This window comes from Fukomys damarensis, unplaced genomic scaffold (genome assembly GCF_012274545.1).
Source record: "Fukomys damarensis isolate Sample0158 unplaced genomic scaffold, DMR_v1.0_HiC HiC_scaffold_3, whole genome shotgun sequence".
NCBI classification, from domain to species: domain Eukaryota; kingdom Metazoa; phylum Chordata; class Mammalia; order Rodentia; family Bathyergidae; genus Fukomys; species Fukomys damarensis.
In genome coordinates this window covers 39846887-39870144 of record NW_022900915.1, presented here as the reverse complement: position 1 = coordinate 39870144, position 23258 = coordinate 39846887, and the positions used below count along the sequence as shown (strand labels likewise).

Here is a 23258-nt window from a genome sequence, read left to right as displayed (position 1 = left end):
TTTTGTTTTTTTTTCCCTGTCCCTTTTTTTTTTTTTTTTTTTTTTTTTGGTACCAGGGATTACCATACTATTTTTGAATACTACAGCTTTGTAGTTTGAGGTCAGATATAATGCCTCCTGCTTCGTTCTTTTTGCTCAAAATGGTAATTTATTCAGAGTTTCTTGTGGTTACATATAAATATGAAATTATACTTTCTTGTTATATGGAAAATGCCCCTGCTATTTTGATAGGAATTGCACTGAATCTATAAATCACTTTGGTAGTGTGCACACTTTTAACAATATTGTTTTTCTGATTCATGAATGCAGAATATCTACATTTTTTAAAAATGTCCTCTTACATAGCTTTCATCAGTACTTTACAGTTTTCCTTGTAGGGATATTTTTATCTCTTTGGTTAAATTTATTTCTAAGTATTCTGCTTTATAACTAGCACAAATTTTATTGTTTTCTTAGTTTCCATTACAGGTAATCAGCTATTGGCATAATAATGCTACTGGTTTTTGTATGTCGATTTTGTGACCTGCAACTTGGTTGAATTGTTTTACTAGTCCTAAACATTTTTTGGTGGAGTCCATGGGGTTCTCTATTTACAAGATCATGTTACACATATTATTTGACTTCCTTTCCCCATTAAATAAAGGATGATTTTTATTTCTTTCTCTTTTCTTAGTGTACTAGCTAGGACTTCCAGCATTTTGAATGAAAATGGAAATCCTTGTCTTGTTTATGATCCTAGGAATCTTTGAAGCGTTTCCTCCATTTAGTATGATGTTAACTGTTAACTAATATATATGGCCTTTATTATATTGAGGTATGTTCCTCATATAATTAATTTGGTCGTAGACTTTAATCATGAAGGTATTTGAGATTTTATCAAATACCTTTTCTTCATCTATTGAGATTATCCTTTTTTTTTTGTCCTTCATTCTACTTTATGGTCTACTATGTTTATGGATATATGTAAGTTCATCCATACTTACATCTCAGTTCATCAAGGCAAGTGATCCTTATAATGTGCTATCGAATTTGTTTTGCTATTGTTTTGTTGAGAATGTTTGTATCTATGCTTATCCAGAACGTCTGGTGCATAGTATTCTCCCTTTGTCAAGTCTCTCTGCAGTTTTGTTGCCAGGATAATGCCAACCTTATTAAATAGGTTGAGAAGAATTCCCTGTTCTTCAATTCTTTGAAATAACCTAAGAAGAATTAGTATTAGCTGTTCTTTTAGTGTTTGATAAATTCAGCACTGAAGTTATTGGTTCTTGACCAAGATCCATGCACATTTTTTCCTCTATGGATAAAATTTATTTAAAGGTCAGTAGAAGAAAGCTGGCCTTGGCAACTGTTCCTTTTATTTCCTGCCTGAATTAGAAAAGAAATTATGGCACTCTGGCTATTTCATTAGAAGTTATTCTTTGAGAGTCCCAAGGTTCTGCCTTTGGCACAGTGATAGAAGACATTAAGTAATTCAGTAATAATGTTAAAGCAGGATTAAGTCAGCATAAAACCTAGGCTATGCTTATGCCCCCATGACTGGACCAAGTGTGGTAGAATCGACGTCTCCTAGGAGCACACAGTCATCTAATTTCAGAGCTTTGGAGAAACCCTTCTCCAAGAAATGCCAAGTATTCTCTGCTGGATTTTTTATCTCCCAACTATGTTAAACTATTATTACATTCCTGGGTCATTTGGGCCACAGTTCCTTCTCATCTTGTTTCTACTTAATAAGCCTATCAGTTATATTCTCCTATGAATCATGTAGCTGTTTCTGAGATCACTCACAAGGCCAAGGACAGGATCTGTGGACTCGAATCACGCCATTCTGTTGCTGACCCAGTCTATTATCTCCTGGTTTATGGTGCTAATATCTCAGACTCTTCTTTTCTCTGTGCTGTATTTTTATCTTTGAGGAGTGTTTACATTTTGTGGGGATTCCTAGGAGAGAGAAACACTATTTAGCAAACTCTCCACAGCTTCTATTATTAGGCCGCATGCTAGATATGACGGCTATGAATGTGCATAAGATCAGTCTGCACAGAACTTACTGGGATTTTAGTAAGAACAATATACAATTAATTAGATAAAGAGCTATGGATCCATTGTCAGCACACTTGCAGGGAAGAGCAGAAAGCCAGATATGCAACTCACAGAATTTACCTCTAGGCCACAAAGACCACCAAAGGGCCTACATTTATCCTCTAGTTATAGAGAAGAGTTTGAATGAATGTGTTTCCTTTTTTGGGATACAGGACATCCTTAGTATTTGCACTTGACAATGTGAAAGAAAATCCCTCGTAAAAAATGCTCAGGAGAGGAGCTTCCTGATACTAAACTGCTCTTCCTATGACTTTTTTGTGTCACAGTTCTGTGATGGAAAAGTGTGAGATCTGGGTGGAGTTGTCAGGAACAGGATCCCTCTGAAGGCACCCTGAAAAGACCTGTTCCACAACTCTCCTGTAGCACCTGGGAGCCTCTGACTGTCCTCGGCTTACAGCTGCAGCAACCAGCCCTGTCTCTCCATACAGTGCTCTCCCTGTGGTTTTGACACCATCCAGCCTCACTGCGTGTCTGTCTTTGGGTCCATACCTCCCCCTTTTTACAAGGACAGCCTTCTTGTTGGGCTAGACCCTTGCTAGTTACCCCTATTCAGACCCTATTTCCAGATAAGGCCACCGTCCCAGACAATGAGGGCCAAGACTTCAGTGTACACTTTGGAGGTATGCAGTGAACTCACCGCAGGGTCCCTGGTGGGTGCCATTGCTGCTCTGCCCCAGGTCCCTTTTATCAGCAATAACACTGTCTTCCAGGTGCTCTGAATATCATCTCAGAGACCCAGGGCTGCACTTCTGATCATTGACTTCTGACAATGGAAGTTGCCTCCACTTGTCAGCTATGACCCCCACCCCACCCTCTACCCTACCCGGCCCCCAGCCTCAAATTAGACTAACTTTGAGGTGCATTTTCTGCAGGTTATCCTCTTGGGATCAGGCTCAACCTTCAATCACATCCATGGTTAATTTCATTCTACACATCTATCCTGACTCCCTGACTCTTGTTCTTCTTGTTTTTGTTCTCCTAGTAGCTCCCCTGATTTGAAAGAACAACGGCCCATAATGATACCCACATCTTAATCCCCCAAACCAGGAGATATGTCAGGTTACATGACACAGGGGAAAATAGATGAGATTAGAACTGCCACTCAGATAGTCATAAAACAGAGAGAGCATTTGGGAATATCTAGATTAACACAATGTAATCACAAGGGTTAATAGATGTGGAAGAAAGAAGAAGTGAGAGGGAGACGTAACTACAGGAGAATGTACAGAGAATGTGACATTTCTGTCATCAGAGATGGAAGAAGAAAGCCTTGAGGCAAAATATGTAGGTAGCATTAAGAAGCTAAGAAAAGAAAGTCTCAGGCAAGAGTAGTTTTGCACACCTATGATCCAGCACTTGGTAGGCCGAGGCAGAAGGATTATAAATTCGAGGCCAGCATGGGCTACACAGTGATGTAGAGGCCAGCTTGGGTTACACTGCAAAACCCTGTTTCAAAACTAGAAACAGGTCTGGGGATCTAGCTCAGTGATTCTGTCTCTGCCTCTCAAGCACAAGGTCCCAAGTTCAATCCCCAGAACCAAACAAACAGACAAAATAACTAGAAACAGAGAGAGAGAAGAAAAGAAGGACGGGAGGGAACCAGGAGGAGGGAGGGAATCTCTCAGAAAGCCCCCTAATCAAAGTCTATCCAGCTCATCCATTTCTGAAATCAAGAATTGTGAGATAATAAAATTTGTGTCACCTTAAGGCACAAAGTTCATAGTGATTTGTCACAACAAGAAACTAATCCAGATCCCTGTTCCTGGCTCTGCTTTTAGGAAATCTAGCCTCAATTACAATCCCAGTTTCCACAGAGATGTCAATCTCAGTTGTTAGACTGCCTTCAAATTAAGACTGAATAAAGAAATAGCCATACAGAAACTTCCCTGGTCATGCAGCAGCAGCATGGAGATTAAGGCTGTGAACTCTGCAGGTCACTGAGTTCCAGCCCAGCGCCAGCTCTTCTACAAGAGCAAAACACTTGTATTTATTGATTCACGTATTGGCTTCACTGCTGTCCTTCTGCAAGGAGTAAGGGGCTAATAAAAGCAACTCAGCGGTTCACTGAGACTTATTACATGTAAAGTGCTTCATTAAGTTTCAGGGTCTCAGTCGGGGGTGGTGGTGCACACCTGTAATCCCAACACTCAGGAGGCTGAGGCAGGAGGACCAACCTGGGCTACATAGTGAGTTCTAGGTCAGACTCAACTACATAGTGAGATCCTGTCTCAAAAAAGCAAAAGCAAAGAAAAAAAAAAAGTTTCAGGGTCTCTGTTTCCATCTTTCCAATGTGCCCAGGAGTTTGCTTCTCTATCAGGTTAGAGAAAGGAGTGGCCAGGAAATAAGACTCCCACAGTGTGGTTGAGTATGCAAAAATACTGCATGCCAGTTTAAAAATTATATTGCATTTTATTTTCCAGTACAGAATGTGTAGTTTGTTATGAAAAAATGTAGTAGGTGAGGAGAGAAGTATTATCTGCATTATTTCCAGTTGTATGAGGCCTTAGTGACACAATGGAGACGAAGATTCCAGACTTGTAATTGTTTCAATGGTGGTTTTTTTGAATGATGTTTATTTTTATGATATTCAAGTACTGTATTTGTCATTTATAAATAATAATATACATTCATAGTATCACTATTTTAAAATGTTTACCATGTATTTTTGCATCTAGTTCTATTTCAATTTTTTTATTACTTTATAAATTCTTAAATTAATTGTATAGCGTTACATAATATATATGTGCACCTATATTCACAGAGGCACAGTTTATAATAGCGAAAACTTGGAGAGAGCTCAATTGCCTATCAGTTGGAGACTGGATAAAGAAAATGTGTTAAAAAAATAAAATGGAGTACTACTCAGGCATAAAAAAATGAGAAATTAGAAACATTTAAAATTAAATGGATGCACACTGAGGCCATACTCTTAAGTGAAACAAATAGGACACATGTGTAAATACTGAATAGTTTCTCTGGTGCAAGAAACTGAGAATGTAAATAAGGACAAAACGTATAATAGACACAGGCCCTTCCGGGACGCACTCCCAGGACCTGCCCCTCCCGACAGGTCCCGCCTCCTCACCTCACAGCGCACTGAGCTGTGAACTCATCAATAGATGAAACCCCTGCTGAATATAGAGAGGGGCCCCATGGTCCAATCACCTTCAAAACACACGAGACTTCTGGGAGTCATTTCAGGTCTAAACCGTGAGAATTATTCTTAAACATTATTATCCATCAGCAGCAGCAGCAACATCACCATCATTGTGATTAATTATGGTAGTATGGATTCTGTGTAGAAGTTTGTGTGTGTGAGGCAAGCATTGAACCACTGAACCACATCTCCAGCCCTTTTTATTTATTTATTGTTTATTTATGTTTTGTGAGACAGAATCTCACCAAGTTGTCCATTCTGGCCTCAAACTCGTGACCTCCCTGCCCCAGCCCTTCCCTTAGCTGGTGTTCTAAGGTCTTCACTACTACACCCAGCTCACCCGTACTTGGTTGGAGATGATATGCATGTCTGGTTTTTATTTTCCTATTTAATGCTCTCATTTATTTGTCATGAAAAGTAAGCCAAAAATTTGAAAAATCAACTAATTTTGGATAGATTTCTGCAACTTTTTAGAAATTTTGGTAAGCTTCTTGGCTTAGGCAAATGAATAAAAAAATGACACATTATTGACCTGACAGAAGCTGGGCCTTAGCAAACATTCATTGGTTTGGATTTGTTCCTTGATGGCACCACGTTAAGTGCACAAATGAAATGTAAACTTCCCAAGACTTCCCAGCTAGCATAGAGCAGTTAGTTTGTGACATGGCCCTAGCCCCGGGAATTACAGCCACTGAGAGTACTTCCTAACTGGGAGTAAGCTCTAAAATGACTTCAGTGATCCATGTTGCAGACGTTTTACCTCCTCAGAGGTGTGTTTAAAGTGAATTATGTTATTGGTTCTGAGAGAAGTCCAGTCTAGCGATAACATTTGCAAGAGACAATGTAGCACTTTGAAGGAAAAATATTAAGTCTAAAAATAGTACAATACATTTAAAATGTACCACTGAATGATTTAACATTACTTTTGTGTGTTTCAAAACTCTCACTCAACAACATTTATGAAATTTTCATTTCATTTACAGGCTTACTGGGGTTAGACAGAAAAATCAAACTCTTAAGTCATTAAATCCTTTAATATTATAAAAGATATAGAATATAAGCTGGGCAAGGTGGCACATGCCTTTAAGCCCAACACTCAGGAGGCTGAGATAGGAGAATTACTGTGAGTTTGAGATGAGCCTGGGCTGCGTAGTGAGCTCCAGGCCAGTCTCAACTATGTAGAGACACCAAGTCTCAAAAACACCAAAAAAAAAAATAGATATAGAATATAGAGTTTATTTTGTTTGTTACATTTTAAAACTAATTTGATTAATGTATACAATGAGCAGTGTACACAGGCAAAACATTTAAAAGTATAAAGTATCTCCTATTTATCCAATTCCAAATGCCAGCCATAGCCACCAAGCCAAGTATATTTTTTAAGAGAGCTACTGAATTTCTGCAGTATATACATGAATGAATACTCATGAAATGTTATCAGCAAGAATGAAATGCATTTGTATTTTTAAATGGCTGAATACAAAAAAAGTCAAAGAAATCTGGCAGTCGCAAGTCTAAGAACCTAGAAATCCTGAGAAAGATATAGAATAGAGTTTATTTTGTTTGTTACATTTTAAAACTAATTTGATTAATGTATACAATGAGCAGTGTACACAGGCAAAACATTTAAAAGTATAAAGTATCTCCTATTTATCCAATTCCAAATGCCAGCCATAGCCACCAAGCCAAGTATATTTTTTAAGAGAGCTACTGAATTTCTGCAGTATATACATGAATGAATACTCATGAAATGTTATCAGCAAGAATGAAATGCATTTGTATTTTTAAATGGCTGAATACAAAAAAAGTCAAAGAAATCTGGCAGTCGCAAGTCTAAGAACCTAGAAATCCTGAGATCATTGTAGAGTGCTCATTAGTTAGAGAAGTTAATCCTGGTCAAGGAGGACTGGACCTGTGCAGGTCTGGATTGAGCTAAAGTTAAGGAAGGAAAATGAGATGAAGATTTTTCCATCCTTTAGCAATCAATTACCTTACAGCAAAACAGTGGATGCAATTCCTACTTCTCACTACTCTCATCACCATAGTTACCAAATCTAAGAAATTATATTTATGCAATTATATGTGGCAGCATTTATACAAGGTAGTGGTATTCAAATTTAGTGTGCATCAGTATCTCCTGACAGCTTATTAGAGATGCAATTTCTTAAGCTCCATCCAAAGAGGATTTTGACCCCGAGTAGTCAAGGTCATGAGTGGAGCCTGCTTTCTTTGATAAGCAGACCAATTGGCCCTGCTGCCTTGATCTCACCACACAGCTGGAGAAAGTTCAGCACGAACCTTCAGAATCCTTTGATGAGCCGTCCAGACGCAGTGTCAGGTACACACATAACGGGGGTTGATATTACAGCTCACCTTCAGCCCTTCCCTCGCTTTTCTTCATGTTGGCAATTTCCGGAGGACAGCGCCAAGGCCAAATGTTCATACAACTTCTGCTCAGACTCTAAAATTGCAACCATCAATTTAATGTACATCCTTAATTTTTATGCACACAACATGCAACCCAGTTTCCATATATAAATGAGGAGATTTATGGGAGCAATTTGAGAACCTGGAGGGAAAAAGTTAACCTCCTGTATCTTATGCTTTAACGCAGAGGGGAACTTTAACCCATTCTTCCTAATTAGTATTCATTTTTATTCTTTTTTTATGACAAAAGAAGCTGTGATCTGCTTTTGCAATAGGGATTTTCCTTTTATGTAGCAGCATAATTTTCTTTGAAGTTTTATGTTCATTGAAATTTAGTCTTAGGAAATTACATCAGCTGGAATTGGCCTTGGCACCAGAACTTCAAAATTTTATGTTTAAATTAATTGTGAATATATAATGTCATACTGAGAGTCCTTTTCTATAATGTAGCCTACCTTTCAGTAGGTTACCAGGAGTTAAGCATTTGGCATTCTTTATTAACTTCAAAGTCCCCAGAACCAAGGTTAGCAATTTCTCATGTGCAAATAAGGCTATTCGATAGGCAGTGTTTTTTGCCTTGGGCCCAGAGTTGCTGACTTTAAATTCTATTTGTTCTTCATTTTTTGACCCTGTGTCTGTTTAGTGGGCTGAGGAGCCACTCAAATGCTCAGAAGCCCCGAAAATCCAAGACCCCTAATCAGACAAAGTCTACATTCCATGGTCACCTAGTCCCCTCCTCTCCAGAACTGAATTACCATAGCAACCAAAAGATCAGAAAGGCCTATATTCTAGACTTATACATTGAACAAATGCCACCATTTACAAAATAGCTTTCTTGAATCTGAATGCTTCAAGCAACTGCAAAAGGAATGATTCAGAGACTTCAGGGTGGCAAACTGCAAAATACCACGGACTTGTTCAGTGCACAGTCACGTGGAACAGAAAGAGACTCGCCCTGGAAGCCTGATGGACAAGCACACGCCAGCTTCCCTCCCTCCCTCCTTCCTCAGCCACTAAGCGGGCAACTAGTGTTTAGCACAAGTAGGTAAGCAGGTCTGAGCCCCTCACACTTAGAACTGCATACTAGTCTGGTTGGATTTACTAAGAAAATGGAGGTTTGCTTCTAAAAGGACTTGGGGCACAAAGGGAGATGGCGCATCTCTGATATGTGAGCTCCATGGGTGAATACAGAGCCCAGGGCTTCCTGGCATTGATTAGCCCCTCCTTTGGTATCAGGGATTGAAGATCTCAACGACCTAGAAACCCAGTGTCACCCTGGGAAGGGAGGAACACAGATCAGGCACATATTTATATAATTTATCTGAACTGAGCTAACAGGATTAGAGATTAGATTCTAAGAAAGTTTTGCAACAGTGAAGCAGGCAATCTGCAGAACTTCTCTTGGAGGGTGGCGGTAGCTGGTATTTACACATTTAAATACTGAACTGGTGTTGACACATGGGCAGGACGCTTTCTTACCACTACACAGCACTGTGGTACTTGGATCTGTTCCTTGCTTTGTATTTGTTCCCAGAAACTCTAGACCCAAATATATCCTGAGTGTTCGGATGGTCAAGATGTAGACTTTTTGTACTAATCTTCATGACTCAGCCCTTTGTTCATAATCTTCTTCTACCTCTCACTTTCTAGCCCTTTGGAGAATAAAACAGCTCTTTTGCATGCCCAGTGATAATTGTTAGTCCTGGCGCAAATGGACTGAAATGTTGGGTGAGTAATTTGTGAATCAGTGAATCTTGCTTATGAAATATGAGGGATTGCCCTCTTAGTCTGTAGATCCTCTATAGAGTTCCCTTTCTCCTAAAAACAGGTGTTTTATGAATTAAAAACCTTAGAAAATGTAAATTATATCACACTAAGAATACCAAGAGATATAATTCGTGTTTCTGGTTCAATAAATTTTTTAAACCGAAATGTAAGTTTTTTGACACTAGAAAGGATTTGACACCTAGAATTATGTAGGGATTCCATTAACTGTAGTCTACAGCATACCTTGATAAAAGCCCTGCAAAAAATTGGAATAGATGGATACTTAATAAAGACTATCTATGAAAAGCCAACAGCCAATGTCATATTAAATGGCCAAAAACTGAAAATCTTCACGTTAAAATCAGGAAGAAGACAAGGATGCCCACTCTCACCATATATATATATATATATATATATATGCCCACTCTCACCTCTTCGATATAGTTGTAGAAGCATTAGCCATAGCAATCCGTCATTCTTTAAAAGCCAGGACTCTCTCACTCATTCTCAATAATGTTCATATGAAGGGTGGAAAACCTCAGAAGCAAATGTGGTTTTATATAAACAGCAGGTAAATTGTGAACTGGTCTGTGATTACAGAAAGTAAATGCTGGCAACTCTCCCCAGTCACTCTTTTCTCTGGCTGGCAGAAAGAATAGAGAAATAACACTGAAATCAGCACTTGAATCACAATCGAGAAATTGTAACCTTATTGCAAAAATTAATTTGTGTTTTACCTCTATAATTCTAGGTCATGGAAAAATACTAGACTAGGGCAAAGGCAATTGTAATTCTGTTTGGAAACATCATTGGCTTGCAAAGCAGTGTTTCAACTTTGAGAAACCCCATTTAAACAAGTGGAAGGAGTGGCGTCATTTAAATACACCCAAGCAAATACGACGAACTGCTGTACCTAACCTTGAAGATTTGCTCGGTAACAACCGAGAACGGCAGCTTGCCTGATTCAGTTCTGTCAAAACCAAGGAGGAAGGCCAGGGGAACCAACCACACACACTTTACAAAGGGAGGACGTGGTTAAGGGATATTAATACGTTAGAGCTAAGAACATAGGTGGGAAAAAAAAAGGAATTATCATGACAGTGACAAATGGCCTAAGTTTCCTTTTCAAGAAACACTAGTAATAGCCAAAGTAGGGATTATCTTTGAAAATGGAAGTTCTGACAGTAAAAGTTAAGCTTGATCCTGCACAATGTCTCTGTATTGAATCAATATTTAAAATCCTTTTTTTCTAAAAATGAAAGTTTCTTTTATCAAAATTTTAAACACTCCCCCAGAAACACTACCACTCCTTGTTTCTTAGTCTTCTGAATGTTCCATTCACATGGCTTGAATGGGTTGTGGTACGAGTTATATTTTTAATGCTATCTTTACATTTTCTCACCCCATCCAGGAAGTGAGTCCAGACACTTTCAGTTGTTAAATTTCCAAATTCCGCCTTTTCACCCGCTCTCCGTGGCCTCTCCTCCACTCCGGCACCCCAGTCCTCCAAGCAGCGCCCTGAAACTGCTCTCTCCACCCCTCTTCCTCTTCCTCTCTCCTCCTTGCCCATGCTGAGCACGTCTTCCTGACACCTAACCATAGCGTTGGCATCCCTCGGGGATTCCCGTGGGTCATGGTCCTCCTTGGCCTCCTCGGAGACCCTTCCTGCAGGTGTCTCTTCCTCAGCACCCCAGCACCCTCCTCCACGCCAGGGTTCATCCCAGCCGCTCCCGACTTCGCTTCCTCCTGCGCTGTTTAGTAGTTCTTCTTCCCGTGTGCACCCATACTCCGACTTCAGCTGAGCGCCACCCATCCACTCGGTCTCCATGAACCCAGCAGAGAGAAAGTCACATTTTCTTCAGAAACACCCTATGTTTCTGGTTACCCTGGTTCCATTCCAACATTTTTTTTCAAAAAGAACTTTGTCCCAGTTCCAATCCGACCCTGTTCCTGTTAGATTCTGTGTCTCCTGAGAACAAAAACCTAGTCCACTTAGCCACTGTGTGAACCATCGGGTGCTATACACACAACATGTGAAGAAATGCTTTGAAATAAACAAAGGGATAATAATGAAAATTTAATTGAAATGTGAATGAATTTAGAAGGTTGTCATTTTACTAAAATAGGAGGGAAAATTAAACTACTTTTTTTGTTATTTGTTTTGCTTTGAGATAGGGTCTTACTATGCAGTTCATGTTGGCCTTGAACTCATTATGTAGCCCAAACTGGCCTTGAACTCATGATCCTCCTGCCTCAGCCTTCTGAGTGCTGGGATTACAGGCGTGTGCAACTACACCCCTTTAAATTTTTATTTTATTGCATGACAAGTGATAATTGCTTCACCTTTTCAAAAAACAACTTTATCTTAACCATCAACATGCTAGGCTTAACTGTATCATGATGTTATTGAAGTTTGTAGCCAAGAAAAATACACATAGATTTAAAGTAGATAAACTAACATATGATGACTGCATCTGAACTATGGTATTCGGAGAATTTTAACGTTTTCATATAGTTCTGCATTTTCTACAACACATTTATTGCATTTGTACCAGTAGAGCAGTACTCATAATAAAAACATTTGAACAATCACTTATCCTTGTTTATTTTAAATATACAAACATTTATCTTAGTAGAACTGAAACCTGAGAATACAGAAACGTCATTCTGTTTAAGTCAGTGTGACATGACTTACATTTAGGGATCAGTGCTCTAAGTGCAATTGAAAAATTCAGTGAAGGAGGTAAAGAAATTGATGCGAAAAGGTAAATCAAGAGATCATTTTTACTGCTGCTGTAACAATAGAATAAAGTTGTGAACTAAAGTGAGAAGCGGAATGAAGGACAGAGAAGAAAGCTGGAATCATGAGGCGCTTCGACTACCAGTTCGGGGAGAGGTCTGAGGAAGTGGTTGGATCCCCCACATGCACAGTAAAGACTGACAGTACCCGGACAGTAAAGACTGCTGGCTCTTCATGCTAAGGGGTGTCATTGAGGTAGTCGACACAATGGGTCCCGTGGAAGGTACCGAGGGAAGGATGGGGTAAAGGAGGCTGCAGGGAATAGGAAGCTAATATGAGTCCAGATCCTCTGGGATTTCTGGCCAGACCGAGTCATACCGTCAGAAGAAAGAACAGAGCTTCCTGTAGAAATTATTTAAAGAAAGAGAGGCTGCCCACCGCTGGCTGGGCAGGGAAGGTGGTGACGGTTTTCTCTGAAAAGAACCTGTGGCCAGTCCGTGAAGGGAGACCTAGGACTCTTGAAAGCTATGAGAGAGGAGAGTGACTGTAACTCAGAGCGAACATCTGTGGCGTTTGGTAGTAGTGGGGAAACTACAGGTTGAATTTACTGGTGACAAATATCAATTAATAATGAATTCCTCAGTGTGCATTATAATATTGGAGACTATATTTCACAGTACATTCTTGAAAGGTGAGTGTAACCACTATAGCTGCTCACTTTAGATCAAAATTTATAGAAGTATAATAGCTTACTGCATTATCTTTATTTATTTGTTGGAAGGTACTAAGCCATTAAGTTTCATAAATATAAGTAAATTTTTCCATCTGTATAAATATCAGTTGCAGTGCCGAGGAGGAACCTATCATTATGAAGAATGAGTTTATTTAGAATTTGAACCCTGTTTCAGGAACAGAAGAGTCTAGGTCCTTTGACAATTGTTATTTCTCCTTTTTACTGATAAATGTGTGTGATTATTCCACGACACCTTTTGTTTGGGGTTACAGACATTTATTTAATTGGATAAAACAAGTAGAACTGGAATATTGAATTAATTTCATTTCAACATTTTCTTACATTTACTAAAAATCGCAAAATGCCTGTGACACAGGTTAGAATGAGTAGTTTCATTTTCTAGTTCTACCACCACAGCCTGTTAACACTCTGGTCTTGGGAAAATTAAACCTTTCTGTCCTTCAGTTCTTTACCTATAAAATAAAGACTTTAGCAGCAGCAAGTGTACTTTAATCTGGTTTTAATTTAACCACCTCCTGATAAAATTTCTAAATATTTACAAATCAGCTGTAGTGAGGAGGTAATAAATCAAGCATATCATGGTTAAAGAAAATCATAAAGGAGTTTCAGGAAGCAAGACTTAAAGTAAAATTAATACTTTAAACGTGAACTGAAAACTAAGATTATATGAATAGATAATATGGATATAAGATCACTAAAAGAAATGGTGTGACCCTTATTAAAAACTGACAAAAGATAAAGAATGAAAAAATAGATTCATTCATAGGAAAATGGATACATATTGAAGATATACTCCTAAGTGAAATAAATAAGGCACACATGTGTAAATATCGAATAGTCTCTCTGGTGTGAATAATCTGCAATAATACAGAAGATCCTAATAAGATTACTGACATTGTGAAATGGGAAGAAAGGGGCTAAAGGTGTAGGGAAGGTGGGATGGGCAGGGGAAGGGTAATGAGGGAAAAGAAAAAATGTGAGAGAATGAAAAGATGGAAATAAAGTGTTTGTAGATGGGGAGGGGAGGAGGGGGTGAAGGGAGGGCAGGGGTAAGGGGAAAAAATGAGAACCAAGACCTGTCATGTAGAGGTACAAGATCCCAACAATGAATGTAACTTACTGTATCCCTAAAATGTACCAATAAACTCAATTAAAGCTGAAAAAACTGACAAAAGAGAATATTTATACACTGGTGTAATGAATGGAATCTGACAAGGTCCAGTCTGTTCCAACATCCAGTTAAAGGCAACCCAAGATATCAGAAAGATTGGTTCATGAGATACTTAACTAAGTTTCACTTAAGATAGAGTAGAACAATGAGGCATTTGTTATTTAGCTCCAAATTTTTGCCTTATATCGTGACCTTCAAGGATTTCCTGTGCCTTTCACTTCATAATCATTCCCACCTCAATTTTTGAAATCATCACAATTCGAATCTTAGCTCCACTCCTAATCAAATTGGTTAATTCCAGTGTGGTTTCCTTCGGGAATCCAAGGAACCATTGCCTCTTTAGAGCTCTCACCAGGCTCTTTCCCATCCACTGTGATCATTTCACAAAATTTTTCTTAAAACCGCTCTCTCTTTACAAAACACACCACAGATGGACCGTGATTCCTCAAAAGCTATGCTGCCCAAAGTCTAGACTAAACCAAGACTGCCTTTCCGTAATTCTAGTCTTGCTTATCCTGCTGAGGTCTCGCTCAAGAATAACTACCAAGTATATGTATTTTACTTGTACAGTCTTTTTTCTGAGGAATTTGATTCTGGCCACTGGATCCACAGACAGTTTGATCTCTACCTATTTATGATTTATAAAGGCAACTATTTTCAATAGTTACTGGTTTTTGAACTGGCCTTCCTAATACTGATTATTTCCTAAAGTACACTGACATGATTATGCTAATTTTTCTCCATAAAATTTAGACTACCTAATATATTCTTTGTGGTTAGCTGCCATGCTGTCTTAGTTGCTGTCTTAGTTTTAGTTGCTGGGCCAAAATGCTAGACACCCACAGGTTACAGAAGAAAGGCTTATTTTAGCTTACAGTTTATAGAGATAGTCATAGCCAGCTAGGTCCAAAGCAGGGTGTTATGCAGAGGAGAGAAACAGTCCATGGCAGGGAAGGCATGCCTTCCTCCTGTCCCTGCACTGTGTATTCCATCCAGGCTATAAACCGATCTTCAGTTAATCCATTTGGCCACACCCAGAATCATGCTGATGCAGTCAGTGGGCTAATCCAGTATCACATACCCTAGATCCAGTCACCTCCAAAAAGCCCCACCTCTGAGTGCATCAGGCTTTGAACAGACAGCTAGATACAAGCCATAACACATGCTGAAAAAATCACTTCCCTCAAGATCTGCCCAGCTATATTTCTTGATGTGCACTCTTACTTTCCTGTGTTAATATTTAAAATGACCTTGTGCTTCTCAGGATGACTCTATGCTATTTCATACCTCAAAATATAGGAATAGTGTACCTTCAGGCTGGAGATGGAAAATTATAATTCCATGAGATTCAATTGTCTCATTAAAAAAAGCAGCCGGGACAGTTAAATACAATAGTGATGTTCTATTTCATCACCTAAAAACTCTGATACCTTGTGACATTATGCAAAGAGATATTTCATTTTGTTCAGTAGGCAATGGTGACAATTATTCTCTGAGAGAGGAAGTCAAGGAAATATATTTTCAGATGCCAGTTACTAGAGAAAAGGGATTATCCCCTTCTCAATAAGAAATATACCTTCCCAAATATGGATAGCTCTAAAAGCAGTTCTACTGTACCTAAGTGGTTGCTTTCTGAAGTGAGCATCAGTTCTGAACCTTTGTGGATATCTAAGTTTTTGTTTTCTACTACTGAGACTTGAGTCCAAGTTGTTGCACATGCTAGGCAAGTGCTTTGCCACTGAGCTACATTTTCAGACCTGAGCATATCTTTCAAAAACTGATATCAAAATAATACAAGCATCAGGGACTGGAAATGAGCAAAAGGTAGCGCAGTGGCATGCTGGATATGGTTCAGTGGATCCTCCAAGGATAACCTGATTCTCTGGGAGACTGCAATTTTGATGAATTTGTATTAAATAGGCTGTTGTGCATTCTGTAGGTTTAGAGATTAAATTGCAAAAGCTAAGTTGCAAATGGTTCCTCACCATGACAATATCAATGATTCTTATTCATAAGTATGCAAATTAATTCTACCCAGTAGTGCTAAAATTGAACTCCTCCTGGTTGAAATAATAACACAAACATTACAATTTATTGCATAATAGATTATTAAGAAATTTTGCTTCTGTTAGCAAATTCGTTTTAGCATTCCTGACTATGTAAATCTTTGTCTTACAAATTCTCTTTTCAACCTTTTGTATTGCTTTCCTTATTTAGAAATTAGCTTGCAACCTTCTCATCTTATACTTGTACAGGACTCCTCATTTTACCTCTTCACAAAGCTTTACTAGTAACAGATCTGTAACTTTTTACTCTTAAAACCTGGAGCCTCACTTTCAGTATCTTTGGAATTGATTGGACAGTCCTTAGCCACGCACCTGAATAGTTCATTTTATATCTCTACCGCTTCTACGTTCCTTGCAAATCCTCTCTAGAATAAGAGATCTCCTCTAAACATCCCCAACTCTCCCATATGATCAATCTCTATAACCCTTACCTGGGTAAAGTCACAGCTCCCTGCCCTCAGAAACTGCCCTGTAGCAATGTCACACTTACACGAAGTGTGACAGAAATACATTTCTTGTTTAAATTTAAAAAGTTTTATTTCAGTAAAAGACACATTGTCACTAATTCCCCTCAGAATCCTTCCCCTTCCTTTGAACACATTTATCTCATTGTCCCTTCGACTTTCTGGAGCAGTTCTGGAAGTCCTCTTCTGTGAGAATCATAAGTTGTGCTATCCTCTCTGACTTGACATCCTGAATCCATATAAAATATTTCTGTTTCATGGTTGTTTTGCCTTTGGGGAAGAGCCCGAAATTGCCCACATCTGGTGATTACGATAGACTCAGACGCAGCACCATGTTTTGATAAGCTTGCCTTTCCGTGGGATGGCACCTGACGGCAGCATTCACTCCATTTTTTAATCGCATCTAGTGAAGACATTCTCAAAAGAGAACTTCCAGAACTGCCTCTGAAAGTGGCAAAGCTGCAGGGATAGTTGCATTTGAAAAGGAAGTATTTTGAGCAGGATTAATGGCACTGTGTCATTAGCTAACATTTTTTTTTACAGTGTTTCATTTAGGGTTATCTGTCATATCGTAAATATTCTGTCAACATCTGTTTCACTTATTTCTAATGGCAACACTAGGCTTCAGAGAATCAAAGGGACCTGTATATATATATTTTTTCTTTTATTGAATTTATTGGTACATTTTAGGTATACAGTACAGTTACATTCATCATTGGGATCTTGTACCTTTGCATGACAGGTCTTGGTTCTCACTTTCTCACCTTGTCCTTGCCCTCCCTTCACCCCCTCCTCCCCCCCCCATTTACAAAGACTTTGTTTCCATTTTTTTCATTTTCTCTTATTTTTTCCCTTATTAGCTTTCCCCTACCCTTACCACTTTCCCGACACCTTTAGCCCTTTTCTTCCCATTTCACAATGTCAGTTATCTCATTAGGATTTTATGTACTATTACAGTTTATTCACACATATGTATCCATTCCTATGAATGAGTCTAATTTCTCATTCTTTATGGCTGAGTAGTATTCCATTTTATAGAAAAACCACATCTTCTTTATCCAGTGTCCACCTGATGGGCAAATAGGCTGTTTCCAAGTTTTAGCTATTACAAACTGCGCCACTATAAACATGTGTGTGTGTATATCACTCTGGCATGATTATTTTAATTCTTGGCCTCTTTACTAAATGATGTTGGAAAAACTGGATCTCAACCTGCCAAAGATTAAAAGTAGACCCTTATCTTTCACCATGCACTAAATTAAAATCCAAGTCGATTAAATATCTAGATATTAAAACAGAAACACTAAACTTGCTGGAAGATGAGTTAGGCAGAACTCTTGAAGACATTGACATAGGAAAAGACTTTATGAACAAATACTCAGTAGCACGGGAACTAGCAGAAAGAATCAACAACTGGGATCTTATTAGCTTATCTTATATTATCTTAGCTTCTGCACTGCAAAAGAAACCATCAATAGAACTAAGAGACAACCTACAATGTGGGAAAAAAAATTTTCACCAGCTACTCCTCAGACAAAGGACTATTATCTAGAATATATAAAGAACTCAAAACAACCAGCCCCCCCATCAAATATAAAGACCCGATTCAAAAATGGGCATCTGAAATGAACAGCCAATTCTCAGACAAAGAAGTGAAAGCAGCAAATAAATATATTAAAAAATGTTCCACATCACTGGTCATTCGACAGATGCAGATGAAAACAACACTGAGATTCCACATCACCCACAAAGAACGGCTGCTACCAAGAAATCAACCAATAAGAGATGTTGGTGATGTTGTGGGGAGAAAGGAACCCTTCTCCATTGTTGGTGGGAGTGCAGACTGGTGAAACCACTGTGGAAATCAATATGGAGATACCTCAAAGAGCTGGGACTAGAGGTTCCAGTTGACCCAGCCATCCTTCTTCTGGGTATCTGGTATATATACATATATAATTCTTATCCCTTTGATTGAAGGTCATGAATGAATACAAGCATTTTTCAATGAACTCAAATCCTGTGCAATAACTCAAGTTATCTCTGAACCAAGGAATTCTGTAGTTTATCAACCTCGTATTCCAGTTTTTAATATTTTACCTCATGCCATCCTTCTTCTTCTCCATCAGGGAACGTTCTTGGGGTTGAATAGCTGAACTCTGTTTTCCCAAGTCACGCTGCTCTGTCCCTTTCTGTGTTCAACTCGCATTGTTTCTGCCTGCCTGAGATTCTTTGACACCTATGTTCTGCTGAAGCTCCCCCAGGTACAAAGGAGCTCACCGAAGGGAAATAAATGGGTAGGAGGAGGTAGCAACACACACATTTACGCACTTTGTAATGAGAACCAGTGCAGTCTTTGTTGACTTATGACGGATAAGCCACAGACAGAACTTGCCTAGTTCTTCTCCTGTAGATGTGTCAGTGACTCCTGTTGGGTGGAAAATTGCTGCATCCTATCTGAACAGGGGACTGTTGTTTCCTTGCAGCTTCCATCAGCAGCTGATGACACACTTCATATATCTCAGGCAGGTGGCAAAACTGTTCTTGTCATGAAGTGGATTTGGAGATGAGAGAGGGTCCTGTGGTCTGCCAGTCATACTCAGAGATGCAAATTCCTAGTTTTTTACTTGAATTTTAGTGCCTTGTGCCGACAAAATCCACCGTTGGTGCAGTTAGAAATCAAGCTTCCCTCACAAGTGATTCAAGTATTTACAAATAACCTTGAAAATGAAAAGACACATAATTTTTCCCAAAATGCTATGGATCTGACAAAGCCTGACAATCCTTGGTTCTAATTATTAACATCCCATCCATGGGAATCCTAACGCCCCACTTCCATGAAATGTGGAAGGCTTTGGTGTCTTTGTGAAAAATCGCCAGATTATCAAATTGGAAAGCAAACCACAGTTCCCCTCTTGCCTTGTTTTGATATTTTAAATGGAAATCTTTCATTTGAGGGGACATGTATAGGATTAACAAAGTAAAAGTCTCCCCACTTTATTTCTGTTTCAAATTTTTTCACATAATTTTGTTATCTGAGCCTACCAACTATCTCTGGAAAACTAAAATAAATATTGCACCTTACTTCACCTGGGGAGAAAAACTGTTCCCACCGTGGCTGGCCTAACACATGCCACTCACCACAGAGCCAAGCAAGCCAAAGTGCTCTCGGTCTGAGTCCAGGGGTCTTCCATGGCACCTTCCCACCTGAGCTGCAGCCTGAATCCTATAGAAGAAAATCCAGATCTTCTGTGCTGGTAAAAGAAGACTAATAAAGTTCCTGAAGGGCAGGCAGTCATTTCTGGAAACAATATCTATAGGGAGATTAGAAAAATATAGAGTCAGCTAAGACAAGGAACAAAGAAAAGGCAGAGAGCTGATACTGTGTTCCTCTTTATGCCGGGAGTTAAGTCCAAAGCTCTACTTGCACTGCAATCTTCTTTCATCCCCACAACCCATTTCAGCAGAAGAGATGTTACCTCTTTCAGTTAGGGAACCGAGTTTCCCAGAGGCACAGAGTCTTGCTTGGAATCACACAGCTAAGCAGGTCTGAGTTTAGAATTCAGTCTGTCCCCGAAGTCTATGTTCATTTTATAAAGCATAAAATGTGTAGCCTGAGAGGTTAAAGGGCAGCTCTGTAAAGGCTAGCAAATTCTGCAGGTGATCACTCAAGAGACTGCAGGTGCATGGAAGCAGCCAGCAGACAGACTGGACAGTTAACCTCTGGGGAAAACCGATTCAGGGGAATTTGCAGTCCCAGGTGTTCACCGCAAGCACAGAAGGGGAGCAATACTGTCCACAGCTTGGGCATGAGTATTAAATGACCATAAAAGGTCATTTATGGGAATATAAGAGGGAACTGTAAAAGGGGAATGTAAAATGGGAAAGTAAATGGTAAATTGTAAAGCCCGTGTAAAATGAAAGGTGATATTATTTTGGGGGGAAAATATCCTTTTTTACACATATATTCACACACACAGACACACACATATATATTCAAGTTCTGGTATTTTGATATATGTAGGCAAGTGAGCTGATAACCACAATCAAACTGTGGTGTGTGTGTGTGTGTGTGTGTGTGTGCGTGTTTGTGCTGTGTGATGGGAATACTTAAGTTATAATCTGTCTTGTATTTCAAGTCTGTAAATGTATTATTTTTGACTTTAACCACCACACACTCTATATTTGGTATGCAGAATTTGTTTGTCCTGTATCTACAATTTTGTTTGAAATATATTACCTATATTTTAAATGCAAGATTCTTCAGAAGGAGAACAATTTTTTCTTCTTCCAAAATTTTCCCAAAGAAAGACAAGGTTTTGGAACAACAATGAAAAACAACAGCAACACAGATGGAGCAACAAAATAGGGTACTGTAACCTCAGTGCTCCTAAACCACTGTACTTGATGTCATCACAGTAAAGTCTTGTTAGAGAAAAAAAAAATAGTAGAGCAGCAATGTCTTTTTAAGGTATACTAAGGAATACTGATTTTACGGAGAAAATTGAGACTCAGTGAGGTTCAGAGCAGGTCCAAGTTCCCACGCTCTGAAGAAGCAGAAGCAGTGAAGGTTCTGACTTGCTCCTCATCCACGTTCAGTGTTGAATCCATTCTACCCAAGCTCTGTTTCCCTTCCAGTATAAGTGGAAATAGATGTATGTTTTGATCCACAACAGAAGAGAAATTGCGGAATACCAAAGAGCTTTGCATTAGAATTCTATTGAATTTTCTTACCATTACAGGACATGCGATCCGCCCTCCCAAGGAATTTGGATAATGACAATTATTTGGGGTGTTTGTTTTGCATCTGACGAAACCAAACAGCACGGTCAGATCATTTCCTCTCTGGATATGTTAACAAGGAATTTAGATCATAGTTAAATATCTGCTCCCTACCCCTATTAAAAAATAAACAGGAGTATTCCAATAAGAATCTGAAACCCATTTACAAGGCCCTGCAGAGTTAATGACAGGATAGGGGAGTGAAGTTTAGCTCATTACTTACCAACTCACTTAGCCGGGCAGCCAACCAACACACTTGTCTTTTCTGGAGAAGCCAAAAAATGTCTCTGATCATGGCTCTTCCCAGTGACAGGGGAGCTTAGAGTTATGTAACATCTTTCATCTCCAGTCAAATTGTGTCAGTAGAAATCATAGAAGTCATTTACATTCTGGTGACAGGAACCCCCTGATATTCCTGTTGGCACAGCCCATGTGGAAGTCAGCCTGCTGTGCCCTAGAAAACGGTGAATTTATTTGCATAATCAGTGCATTGCCCTTGCCGAGGATATTTAGATGGGCTGCATTTGCAAGAATGTGATCAAGACATTTTGGAGAAAACCCACGTGCCCTTCCCTTTATGCCTTGGCAAGATGCGCTTCTCAGGAGGGGCTGTAGTTTCTTGCCAATGTGGGATTAGTGCAATAGTCTGCAGAGAAGGATTAATTTATAAAATGTCTGACTTCAAAAATAGGTCTTATTCGGGAAGTATAAATGAGTACATTAAGCATATTTGGAAGTGGTTAGGAACACAAAGGCTATACACAGCGGTTGAAAGAAGCTAGCATTGTTTTCCCAGTCAATTACAAGAAGATTCTATCTTTGGATTCTACAGTGGCCCCTATCACAAACCTTGTTCTCATCACTTAACCCTTTGAGTAGTTATTTCTTCATTTGTGGGATGAAAACTTGAATTCGGAAGCTATTGACTTACAGTCCCTTCGTAGAATCCAGCTGAGTGTTTTAAAGAAACGTGAATATGAATGGTATTTGGAATACTCCTGTGAGTTCGCTGGTACTGCACACCCTTTTTCCATTAAGGAGAAAAGCAAAGTCCTCATTCCTCTCAGAATTACTCACTGCATTAAATTTCTCAACCTCTCTTTTCACTGCTTTTGCTTCTTTAGTTGTCAAGGTAAATCGGATGACAGGCGAAGAGGCTTCCCCCACCCGAGGCCTGCTCTCCAAGAGCTGCGCAGATACACAGAGCAGCTGGGCTGGCTCCAGGCTGTGAGGAGCTGGTCTGCTATACACCTGGCACCAGCCTGCACTGCAAGCTGGAGCAAACAGAACTGCACAGCCTCAGCTCCAGAGCTGTCAATAAATGTCACGCCAAATTCTAATGATGGCTCAGAGGGGCCTGTCCTTGCATAAGTATGGTTGCTTGCGGGGAGGGTCTGGACATCAACTACGCAGTGAAAGTCATTCTTATTTTAAAATATGATGATCTTCATTCTCAAGCCTGTTTAGATAAAAAGTTACACTTTCCTTCTAAGGGAAACATGCTGTCTTCTCGGTAGAAGAACATAGGGATTTAAGAGGCTCAGGACAGCTGATCCCTTTATTCTCTGTCTTAGGAGAGGCCGTGAGTGCAGCTGCCCCCGACTGCACCAGGGCACCCCTCCATGTGTGCAGTGGCCCGTGGTGGAACTGGAAGGCTGCCTTGTAATGTTTTACAAAGTGGGAAACAAGGGAAATTACTAAAGTAAGTAAAACGTGTGTGTGAAACAGAAGCAGAAGAGCCATGTCATAGAGCACAGAGGGAATAATCTAAAGGCCTTCACTTTGTAACTCGGTCATGTTTTGCTATGCAATGTAAATCTAAAAATGTATACA

At 39.4% G+C, this 23258-nt stretch overlaps 1 long non-coding RNA gene across 1 annotated transcript; it reads left to right on the top strand.

Moving 5' to 3' along the window:
* The first annotated feature begins 8471 nt into the window (after positions 1-8471).
* LOC104871305 lies at positions 8472-10473 on the top strand. The gene is made up of 3 exons (XR_782810.1): positions 8472-8729; positions 9335-9412; positions 10203-10473. It is a non-coding gene; the product is annotated as an uncharacterized LOC104871305 (long non-coding RNA).
* The last annotated feature ends 12785 nt before the right edge of the window (positions 10474-23258 follow it).